The sequence below is a fragment of the Gordionus sp. m RMFG-2023 genome, chromosome 3, assembly GCF_954871325.1.
Source record: "Gordionus sp. m RMFG-2023 chromosome 3, tfGorSpeb1-WG-v2, whole genome shotgun sequence".
Classification (NCBI taxonomy): domain Eukaryota; kingdom Metazoa; phylum Nematomorpha; class Gordioida; order Chordodea; family Parachordodidae; genus Gordionus; species Gordionus sp. m RMFG-2023.
The window spans coordinates 49,623,471-49,636,552 of NC_088777.1; positions in this window are offsets into that span (position 1 = coordinate 49,623,471).

Genomic DNA, 13,082 nt, shown 5'->3' on the forward strand with positions numbered 1-13,082 from the left:
AAGTATTTATATTTGACCTGTGCGCCGCAAAATTATAGATGCCAGCGTGAGTTATAAAAATCTAATTGGCGGCTGGCGGCTCGCCTCTTTTTAACCGCTAACTTTAAATTGCTAATTGAATTTTTTTTAAGAAAAATAAAATTAAAAATAAATTATACACCATAGATAATATCGGCATATTTTTACCTATTAAAAAAATACTAATTATGAATTCAAGCTCAATATTGTAATTTTATAGCTATCATATAATATAAAAATAATTTTAAATTGGCCGGATATAAGGAGGATCTCCTTGAATTCATTCCTCAATCCAAAAGTAAAGAAAACTGTTTGCACTGATGTTCTAGTTTCCCCCGAACACCGAATTTTTTTTTAGCCAGCGTGGAAAGATTCGAAAATTCAATCCTCTTCTCTCTCTAAAAATGTAGAACATCTGTATCATGCGAATGGCATTTTGGTTCAACACTCAAAATGGAATTAGTGACTTTTTTGTAGAATGTGTATCTACTAAGCTCGTCAAATGACTTGTATATGATATTTCCTCCTGGTTTTCAAGCTCCATAATTTACTAAATGTCATCTTAAGATATTTGAATTGGATAATAAATTCCGACGATGCACAATTTTGTTCTATTATCTATTTTTATTTTTTGAAATCTTGGGTATGAAAAGAGAATTTTTGAAATAAAAAAGTAAATTAAAATACCTATATATTAGTATACTGGCATATCGGAAACAGGAAATCGTAATGTAAGATTTTTTTAAAATCCATCTCATTATCATTTACTCTTAAAGGCCTTTCTATTTACCTCTTGAAAGGTAATACCAAGTTTAATAATATAAGCCCTTTTTCTTGTAAAGATAGATGAAAATTCAACTGTTTCTTAAAATTATGGGGGAAAAAACTTATAGTTCCTTCTACGAGATCTGATTATAAGTTTTAAAATAATTTGAGATAATGCTTTTCAAAACATTTATTATTTAGATTTTATTAATTAATATACTTAGCTACCTGGATTGGGATATTTAACTTTAACGATTGGAATCGCGAACTTGAACGGGTATCAGGATATTATTTAGCGAGTTCCATATAACCGATGTTTAGGTCATGGCAACATGCAAAGCGATGTTTGCCCGATCAGAGCAAAAACGTATAAAATATGAAAGTTATTTATTAAAAAAAAAATTTTTAGCCACCGATGTGAGCCTTTGCGGCGGCGAGGCCGTAATTTTTTTTGTGACAGCGATTTTTGATTTGATCAAAAAATCGCCGGCCTGCCCAGCTTTTATAGGTATATTTTTATATGTAAAATATATCGATTTTTTATTTTTAAAATAAAATTTTGATTTAAGAATAAACCACTTATATCCTTCTCTTCTATCAAATATGACAAAAGCCAGGGCATCACAATCCACTTATCTAAAAATGAATAAAAAAAAATGAAGTTTTTTTTTATGAGAATTATCAAGCTAAATTTTTGAAATTTAGCCTAAAATATTAAAATTTTTCCTATATTTTTGTTCAAAATTTCTGACATGATAAAAAAAAATCTTCAAAAGCTTATTTGTTGAACCCCGAAAAAAATTTAGCTTATCTTGCGTCGTCTTGAATGGAGCGCGTGAACATTTCAACAGTCATTTCTATGAGCAAGTTGGGAATACATTTGAAATGCTCCTTACTTGGGCTCCAATTTGGAGACCTGGCAATTAATTTTGCTAAACGGCTCGATTTGAGTCGATTTTTAAAAACGGCGAACTCAATATTTTATCCAGAATAATATTATGTAAGCCTAAAGATCACAGATGGCACAAAGGTGTAGACCTCAATTAGCGATTTTCGAGGCTTAGGCAATATTTTCCCGGCTAAAATATTTAGTTAGCCGTTTTCAAAAATCGGTTCAAAACGAGCCGTTTAACAACACTACATATGTATTTATTATGTAAGTTTGTTTTTTGCAGGAATCTAAAAAAATAGTATTTATAATAATTTTAACTTACATTGAGATAACCTTAAAAAACTTATTTAATATTATATGTATTTATTATGTAAGTTTGTTTTTGTGCAGGAATCTAAAAAAATAGTATTTATAAAAATTTTAACTTACATTGCCTATGAGATAACCTTAAAAAACTTATTTAATAATATATGTATTTATTATGTAAGTTTGTATTTTGTGCAGGAATCTAAAAAAATAGTATTTATAAAAATTTTAACTTACATTGCCTATGAGATAACCTTAAAAAACTTATTTAATATTATATCTATTTATTATGTAAGTTTGTTTTTTGTGCAGGAATCTAAAAAAAATAGTATTTATTAAAATTTTAAATTACATTGCTTATGAGATAACCTTATAAATAAGTTTTTTAAGGTTATCTCATAGGCAATGTATAAAAGTATAAAATGAAATTTACTGATGATGATGGTATCTTGTCTATGATGGTTTTGCTCGATATGGTGTCTGTTAAAAAATATATCTAATTATGTTAATATTGTAATTATATTTATATTATTATATGTTTTGTAATTCAGTATTGTTTTTTTTTGAAAATGGCGGTTCGATTTGGTTTATGAATGCGTGTTTGATATGGTTAAGCTATGATGATTTTTATTGAATATATATATTATAGATTTGAATTCCTTAGCTCTTGTATGATTATCTGCAAACATTTTTTTCATACTAATGTTCCTTCCTGCCTATTGCCTCAAAATACTTCTGAAATGCTTTCCATGATTTGTAGGAGATTAAATCCATTTTGCTAATATGATCTAAATTGGCTTAAAATTGCTATGATAGATAGATAAATTATAGATATATAGAAAGAACAATATATTAGACATCAATTAAGACAAAACATTTACATTTCCACTTTGAAATATAATGCTATTTAAAATAAAATGTAACATTATAGATGGCGCTAAATATCATGGAGATTAAAACTACAATTTAGCATAACTTAAATACTTCCGAATTTGTTAATATTAATTAAATATTATTAAGAATCACTCCCTATTTACAGTAGGACAACCGTTCTATAATCAATAAAGAAGTTGAATATTACATAATATATTAACAAAATTATAATTGACTATTATCAGGTACAAATAATTGACTTGATAAGGCACGAATTTAGGAAAATTTGTCTAACTTTTTTTTGGAAGTAAATATTAATCTAAGATTTTATATTTATTATCTCCAATATTTTTTAAATATATACTCAAAATTTTAGATCTCAATTTTTAATATGTTTTGAGATATATCTAATCAAAATTTGGGGTAAAATAGACCCCACCTTTGTAGTTAAGGGAGTTTTTTCTACCTTTGTAGTGAAGGGTTAAAACAAATGTTAAAAAAGACAATGTATAGGCTAGATAAATAATAAATAAAACTTACATAAAATATGTCTTATCTTGTAATTTACGAGAAACACAATTTAGTAATAAAATAGTTTGGTATCCGGTTGTTAGGTTTATAAAATAATAATTAATAATGACATGACATGTTAATATGATTGACATTTTAATCCTAAAATGTGATAAATATTAAATAATATGATTTTATAATTAATATTATAAATTATACTAACTATTTAAGATATTAATATTATTATATATATTTTCGGGTCGGGTCGGGTTTTCGGGTCGGACAGCTTTTACAACCCGACCCGAGCCCGAACCCGAGAAATTTTTTTTTGATGCGGGTCGGGTCGGGCTACGGACAGCCCGTGCAGTTCTCTAATGATGGTATCGTGTCTATGATGCCGTCAAGAATGACGGGGAATTAGAATTTTCTCCTTTATAACTATTTTTATATCTTTAAAAACTCAATCTATGAAAGGATGATAGATATTAGGGCTCCCAGGTTCTTAAATATAGTCGAGACATCCCGGTATTGTCAATAAAGGACACAAATATGCACCTTCTTCACATTTAAAAGATAAAAGAAAATTTTACCCAATAATTAAGATTTATTACATGGAAACAATGTCTCTTATTGGAACCCCAAATACTACATTATCCACCAGAGCTCCTGTTAGTCAGCATTTCTGTTCACTCCCCACTGCTGTGAAGGTAGGAGATGGATTTTAGGGGAGCAAAGAAATGGAAAAAAGAATGAATAAAAGAAGGAAGAAATAGAAAAAAAGAGACAAAGATATGAATTATAAGAAAATATAATAATTGTGTATACCTTAAGACTTAAAAAAAATATAATATAGTAAAATTTATTGATGATGATGATGGTATCGTGTCTATGATGTTTTTGGTCGATGTAGTGTCGTTTTTTTGATGTAATTTCCTTGCTCGTAACTTGCTGTAAATAACTGGAAATAAAACGTGTAAATTGGAAGTATAAAATAAAATTTACTGATGATGATGATGGTATCGTGTCTATGATGTTTTTGGTCGATGTAGTGTCGTTTTTTTGATGTAATTTCCTTGCTCGTAACTTGCCGTAAATAACTGGAAATAAAACGTGTAAATTGGAAGTATAAAATAAAATTTACTGATGATGTTATCGTGTCTATGATGTTTTTGGTCGATGTAGTGTCGTTTTTTTTATGTAATTTCCTTGCTCGTAACTTGCCATAAATAACTGGAAATAAAACGTGTAAATTGGAAGTATAAAATAAAATTTACTGATGATGATGATGGTATCGTGTCTATGATGTTTTTGGTCGATGTGGTGTCGTTTTTTTTTGTAATTTCCTTGCTCGTAATTTGTCGTAAATAACTGGAAATAAAACGTGTAAATTGGAAGTAATGAAGGTACCGTCCGGTCTTTGGTCCGGACTGGACCGATACCCTCGGACCGGACCGGACCACGGTACTTGAGAAAAAGATCGATCCAGACCATGGTCCTAAATAAAAAACATATTTTTTAACCTAATTTGATTTGTTTTATCATTTTATTAAATATAAGAGTATTATATAAACAATAAAATTTATCCAATGGTATTGAAAAAAATGATTTTGTGCTTGTAGAGGGCATATTAAAATTAAGAGTAGATTGTGTTTTTGGAGATATTTTCATTTTCATCATTAGAAGTATATATTTTATGTTTTATCAGATGTCTGCTTAAGGTACCTAATTATTTTATTAAGAATAAGGTTAAGTAATTTTTACAATAAATTATAAAGACAGTTTCTTTAAAAAAAATAGAATTATATAATAACTAAAATATTTTAATAATATAATTGCTTATTTTGATTAATTTATTGCTTAAAAAATTTTAAACAATTATTTTGTTACTAGGTGCTGACGATACATTAAATTTGGTACTGCAGTGAACACATACTCTATGTTTTTATTGGGACTATAAGTAAAATGTTTCTTGGACAAACTTATGGTTTTCATATTGTAAAATAAAAATTAACAAAATCTAAAATGACTCCTCTAGAAAAATATCATAAAATAAAATATACAAAAAAATTATATTAATTGTATAGTAAAGCAAACTTAAACAATAATAAAAGACCGGTCCGGACCGTGATCTGGACAGTAAAAAATAAAAAGACCGGTCCGGACCACGGTCCTCAAGAAAAAGATCGGTCTGACAAACGGTCCGGTCCGATCCCGGTCTAAGACCGATAGGACCGGACTGTTGACCTTCACTAATTGGAAGTATAAAATAAAATTTACTGATGATGATGATGGTATCGTGTCTATGATGTTTTTGGTCGATGTAGTGTCGTTTTTTTGATGTAATTTCCTTGCTCGTAACTTGCCGTAAATAACTGGAAATAAAACGTGTAAATTGGAAGTATAAAATAAAATTTACTGATGATGATGATGGTATCGTGTCTATGATGTTTTTGGTCGATGTGGTGTCTTTTTTTGTAATTTCCTTGCTCGTAACTTGCCGTAAATAACTGGAAATAAAACGTGTAAATTGGAAGTATAAAATAAAATTTACTTATGATGATGATGGTATCGTGTCTATGATGTTTTTGCTCGATGTGGTGTCGTTTTTGATGAATTAACTTGAAGCTACAGAATTTACTAAGTCCTGATGTACGACATTAAGAGTAAATACTCTATTATCATTCAAAAGTGTGCCCTAGTTTTTTTGTAGGTAATATTTTTATTTTCATATTTTTTTAAATCTGCAACGTGTTAGAGCGACATAGAGCTGACCATGGGAAAACACAGGTTCAGGAAGAAGACATTGTCGAATGTTTGACATTGACTTTTGTTTATAGTGATAACAAAAGCAGGAATAATAGGAAATTGGCGTCTTTTTAATAATTTACATAGAATTTGTATTAAATTGTGGATATTATAGTGCTGCAATAAAAAAAATATAACTGTATGGGATGTTGAAGCAATTTCTTCTTGATTTTGATTGATTTTAGGTAATATAAAAAGCCTCTTTTGGTTTTGCTAAAATCATATGTATATAATTAAATAAAAAGTAAACACATTGAATTGATATTAAAAAAGATCAAAGAAAAAGAAATAATAATAATGATTGTCTAAATTTGAAAGTAAATCTTTTAAAAAATCTGGATATTGTAGAGAAGGCAATAAAACACGACCTTTGTGGCAGCAATTTTTAAATTTTCCATCAGATGGTTTTTCAGAAATAAAATTTAATGCATTACAATATTGGCATAGAATATTTAATGGCCCACAGTAATGTTCAACTTGTTCTAGATTTTTAGTATCTTCAAGATGATTGGATGTTGAAGCAATAATACAATTTGATTGTTTATTTACAGTATCTTCAAGATGGTTGGATGTTGAAGGAATAAGACTTTGCTCTTGCCTTTTCTTGCTACGACAAAGTGTCTGTCTCTTTCTAGCTTTCTCCTTATGTTGATTTATTATTAAAATTTAAAAATATAAGAATTACTCAATTTTATAAAAATAAGTTTAGTTTAAAATATTTATTATTGTGGACATAAAATAAAATTACTAAATATATACTTCATAAACATATTTATAAAAAATAATGGAAAATATTAGAATAGCCCCTCGCCTAATAAATATATATTTCGGAATCACATCTTATAAGATAGGAAAAATCTGATTCCTCGTCATTCTTGACGGGCTATCAGTTAACATACAATATAAATTTAAAAAATATAAAATTTACTCTATAGGATGTTGAAGCAATAATGCCTTGCTCTTTAGATTTTGGTAGTATGAAACGTTCCATTGTTTGGTTTTGTTGAATGGTATCTTGTGTAGGAATCTAAAAAAAATAATAAAATAGTATTTATAAAAATTTTAACTTACATTGCCTATGAGATAACCTTAAAAAACTTATTTAATATTATATCTATTTATTATGTAAGTTTGTTTTTTGTGCAGGATAAAAAAATAGTATTTATAAAAATTTTAACTTACATTGCCTATGAGATAACCTTAAAAAACTTATTTAATATTATATGTATTTATTATGTAAGTTTGTTTTTGTGCAGGAATCTAAAAAAATAGTATTTATAAAAATTTTAACTTACATTGCCTATGAGATAACCTTAAAAAACTTATTTAATATTATATGTATTTATTATGTAAGTTTGTTTTTTGTGCAGGAATCTAAAAAAATAGTATTTATAAAAATTTTAACTTACATTGCCTATGAGATAACCTTAAAAAACTTATTTAATATTATATCTATTTATTATATAAGTTTGTTTTTTATGCAGGAATCTAAAAAAATAGTATTTATAGAAATTTTAATTTACATTGCCTATGAGATAACCTTAAAAAACTAATTTAATATTATATCTATTTATTATGTAAGTTTGTTTTTTGTGCAGGAATCTAAAAAAATAGTATTTATAAAAATTTTAAATTACATTGCTTATAAGATAATCTTATAAATAAGTTTTTTAAAGCTATCTCATAGGCAATGTATAAAAGTATAAAATGAAATTTACTGATGATGATGGTATCTTGTCTATGATGGTTTTTCTCGATGTGGTGTCGTTTTTTTGATGTAATTTCCTTGCTCGTAACTTGCCGTAAATAACTGGAAATAAGATGTGTAAATTGAAAGTATATAATAAAATTTACTGATGATGATGATGATGTTTCTCGACGTGGTGTCGTTTTTTTGATGTAATTTCCTTGCTCGTAACTTGCCGTAAATAACTGGAAATAAAGTGTAAATTGAAAGTATAAAATAAAATTTACTGATGATGATGGTATCTTGTCTATGATGGTTTTGCTCGATGTGGTGTCTGTTAAAAAATATATCTAATTATTTACTAATGATGATGATGGTATCTTGTCTATGATGGTTTTGCTCGATGTGGTGTCTGTTAAAAAATATATCTAATTATTTACTAATGATGATGATGGTATCTTGTCTATGATGATTTTGCTCGATGTGGTGTCTGTTAAAAAATATATCTAATTATGTTAATATTGTAATTATATTTATATTATTATATGTTTTGTAATTCAGTATTGTTTTTTTTTTGAAAATGGCGGTTCGATTTGGTTTATGAATGCGTGTTTGATATGGTTAAGCTATGATGATTTTTATTGAATATATATATTCTAGATTTGAATTCCTTAGCTCTTGTAGGATTATCTGCAAACATTTTTTTCATACTAATGTTCCTTCCTGCCTATTGCCTCAAAATACTTCTGAAATGCTTTCCATGATTTATAGGAGATTAAATCCATTTTGCTAATATGATCTAAATTGGCTTAAAATTGTTATGATAGATAGATAAATTATAGATATATAGAAAGAACAATATATTTGACATCAATTAAGACAAAACATTTACATTTAAACTTTGAAATATAAAGCTATTTAAAATAAAATACAATATTATAGATGGCGCTAAATATTATAGAGATTAAAACTACAATTTGGCATAACTTAAATACTTCTGAATTTCTTAATATTAATTAAATATTATTAAGAATCACTCACTATTTACGTAGGACAACCGTTCTATAATTAATAAAGAAGTTGAATATTACATAAAATATTAACAAAATTATAATTGACTATTATCAGGTACAAATAATTGACTTGATAAGGCACGAATTTTTTTAAAGAATTCTATTGGCTAATCATGTGACACAATATATTTTAAGCCTTTTATTAATATACATGTAATACAAATAACTTCCTAAAAAAAGGAGTATTTGAAAATTAAAGAAATAAGAAGGCAGACGATAATATTCAAAAACAAATCTTTTTTTTAGAACTTATTTAAAATTTTAAAATCGATGGTATTAATAAAAAAGGCAACCTCAATTTAAACAAGGACAGCAAAACCTAGATGCTAAATTTGTGTGCGCTATAAAGGTTTCATCAAAAAATAAATAAATAATATTTATATAAAAATATTTTATTATTTTACTCGCAAAATTCCATAAGAAAAAGAGGCAAATAATCCTTGATTTTGATCAAAATTAGTTTATTAAAGAATATCTTTTTTTCCTATAATTTGTTTCTATTTGTGTTCTATAAACATGCACACTCCATAAAATAAAAGTAAAAAAAAATTAAAATCATTTTGTTTTAATTTTCAGCCGTTTTTGGGGGATTAAAACTTTGCTCGATTTCTAGCTTTCTTTCGCATTCGTCTATCAAACTATTCATCGTTTCGTTCAGTAATTGCGATATCCTTTATTAAATATAACAACTAAATCAAAATTTTAGTTAAAGAAATGTTTTGAAAAAAGAAATGTTTTTATTAAAAGGAAATGTTTTTATTTAAAAAAAATGCTTTTATTAAAAATAAACGTTTTTTTGTAGCCGCAACATTTGGCCAAAAGAGAACCACTTTTCGCCATCTGTGCGCGAATTCTCGAGGCCAGTTATTATTTTTTTTGGCGAAAATCTTGATTTAGACAACTAATAAAAAAAATGTTTAGAAATTGAGAAAAATCAAGTTTTTGGAAGATTAGAACCCTCTGAATAGGGTCAAATTTGGAAACCGGAAGCAAAACTTCTTTCATTTCCTCCCTTTTTTCTTTAGAATTTCTTAGAATAGGCAAGAAGTTGAATTTTTTTTTAAAGAAATTTTGTAAAATCGAACCGGAAGGAAACTTTTTTAGCCCTGAGTTTTACTATATAGCGCTTAATTTTATCCATTATCATTCAAAGCTGGGCATCCGATATTTATTGTATTTTTTTTAATATGAGCAATGAATTTCTCTGATTAAAATTTCGAACAAGGAATATGGATTTTAAGCGTTTTAACACCTGATTTTGATTCTAATAATTTCTCCCCCCCCCCAAAAAAAAAGAAAAAAATAGGTTGTCATAAAAAAATATAAATTCCAATCATGATTAATAATTTTTAAGAAATGATTTTATATTAATAAATGGAAAATCTCATTCGAAAAAATACGAATCAACAATATGATAATAGATCACATTACAATAACAGCAGAAACAACGATACTAGAAATCAGATAGAATACAATAAGATTAACACAGTAAACATCGAAGAATGAATTCAAAATTTATAAAGTAGAAAACAAAGATTTAGACTTATTAAACATAACGTAAATAACATGACAGAAGATTGAAATTGAACAACCTTAAAACAGTCATGCAGGTTGACACAGGTTCTAGGTTCTCAATAATACCTAGTTCGATAGCTAAGAACGCAGGCGTCACTGAAATGAAGAAATCTAATTTAAAATTAACAGGCTATGACGACTATCAAATCAAAATATTAGGGACAACGCAAATCAGCGTAAATTACGAAGGAGTAACTAAAAATTTACAAGCGATCTTTGTTAATAGCAATAAGAGTCCATTACTTGGCAGAACTTGGCTAAGAATATTTTAAAAAAATTTGTAGGTAATATAGATGATGATTATTATAATAATAAACTTACCAAACTCATACTTGATTACAAACTAAAAATGGCTGATAAACCCATCTGCAAAACCAATATTAAGCTTCGCTTAAAGCAAAAAGCCGTACCAAAGATAATATCGCTGAGGAGAAAACCATATTCCAGATTAGATATAGTAGGTAAAGAATTAAACAGATGGATACAGGACAAAATAATAGAGCCCGTAAAAGATGTACGTTGGGCTAGTCCGTTAACTCCAGTCTTCAAGGATGATGGAAGTCTCAGGTTATGTCCTGACTTAAAGATGCTATCAATCCTGCGCTGGAAGATTTCCAAAGCAAAACTATCAAAAGGAAACAAATTCACCAAAATCGACTTCAAGAGCGCATTTTTGCAAATTCCCATAGATAAGAGCTCTAGGGACATATTGACCATTTCTACACACAAAGGATACTTCAGATTTACCAGACTACCATTTGGTCTCAAAGCTGCGAATTCCAGCAGACCATGGATAAAATATTCGGAGACATGAAAGATGTAATATTTTATATTGACGATCTTTTAATAACGGGTAAAAATGACGAAATACATATATAAAATATAAATAAAGTTTTTGAAAGAATATTAAAATATGGTCTCACACCAAACTTTACAAAGAGCGTATTTATGAAAACCAACGACAGATTTTTAGGTCATGATATAGATGCAGAAAGTATACACCCTAATCGAGATAAAATTAGAGCTATAATCAACATGCCAGAGCCAAAATCTTATGATGAACTTTCTACATTTTTAGGAATGGCAAGTTACTACAGAAAAATTTTGAATAATTTTGCCGACCTAGCAGACCCACTATACAAAATAGTTAAAGAAAAATGGAAGTGGGAAGCTGAACATGCCAAAAGTTTCACAGAAATAAAAAAATTAATCAGTCAACCTCCTACATTAAATTATTTTAATCCAAACTTACCTATATGTATAGCTGCTGACACATCCAAACGTGGACTTGGAGCAGTACTTTTTCATATAGAGAGAAACGGAAAGGAAAAACCTATAGCCTTAGCATCAATAACATTATTAAAGGCAGAGATAAACTACACAAATATTGAGAGAGAGGCTCTTGCCATAATATTTGCATTCAAAAGATTTCAAGAATACCTAATAGGTACTAAGTTTATTATAATCACCGACCGAAAACCCTTGATTTACATCTTTTCCCAAAGGATATAAAGAAAATACTTCGATGTCTATGCGTTTGCAGAAGTGGAACATAGCAATGAGAGTTTATGATTTTAAAATAATTCATAGAGCAGGCAAATATAATTTACAAGTAATTTTTTATATTTATATAAACTAAAAAATATATTTCATATTCGTAAGGAAACTATTGATAATATAAGTACGGACAACACAAAAAACGACTTATGGGATATTCCGATTAATTTTAATAAAGTATTAGAGGAAACATATAAAGACAAAGAAATATTGGATATTATTAACTACATAAGGAAAGGTGATGGTATAAAAAACAAATCATACAAAAACATGGAAAATGAATTAAGTATTAGAAATAATTGTTTGTTCAAAGAAAATAAAATTGTGATTCCTTGCAGGTATGAGAAAAACTATGTTGAAGGAATTACACATCAGACACTTAGGTGTTGGAAAGACCAAAACATCAGCCAAGGATTATATGTATTGGCCAGGTATGAACACGAGTATCGATCTTGAAGTAAAAAATTGTGAACCATTTAATATTTGGGCATCGAATTCCAATTCAATTCAACATCCATGGGTTACTACTTCTAAACCCTTTGAAAGAATACACATAGACTATACGGGACCTTTTTATCAAAAATTTTGGTTAATAATAGTAGATGCATACAGCAAATTTCCAATAATAACTCCAGTCAAATCTATCACAACAGACATCACTTTAAAAGAACTTATGAAAACAATCAGTATTTTTGGAATACCGGAAGAAATAGTAACTGATAACGGTACAAACTTCACGAGTCACTCGTTAGATAAATTTTGTAAAGATCATGGAATCAAACACACCCTAACCGCCGCTTACCATAAGCAGTCCAACAGCGGTCAGGTGGAAAGGATGGTGGGTACCTTCAAAATGAGTATAAAGAGAAATATGGAAAGAGAAAACACCAATTTAGACACAGCTCTAGAAAGGTTTTTATTTAATTATCGTAATACTCCGAACAGCTCAACAGGCATAGCACCGAGTAAACTATTAAATGGGATCTATTGAAACCATGATGACAAAGATAACAACAATGAA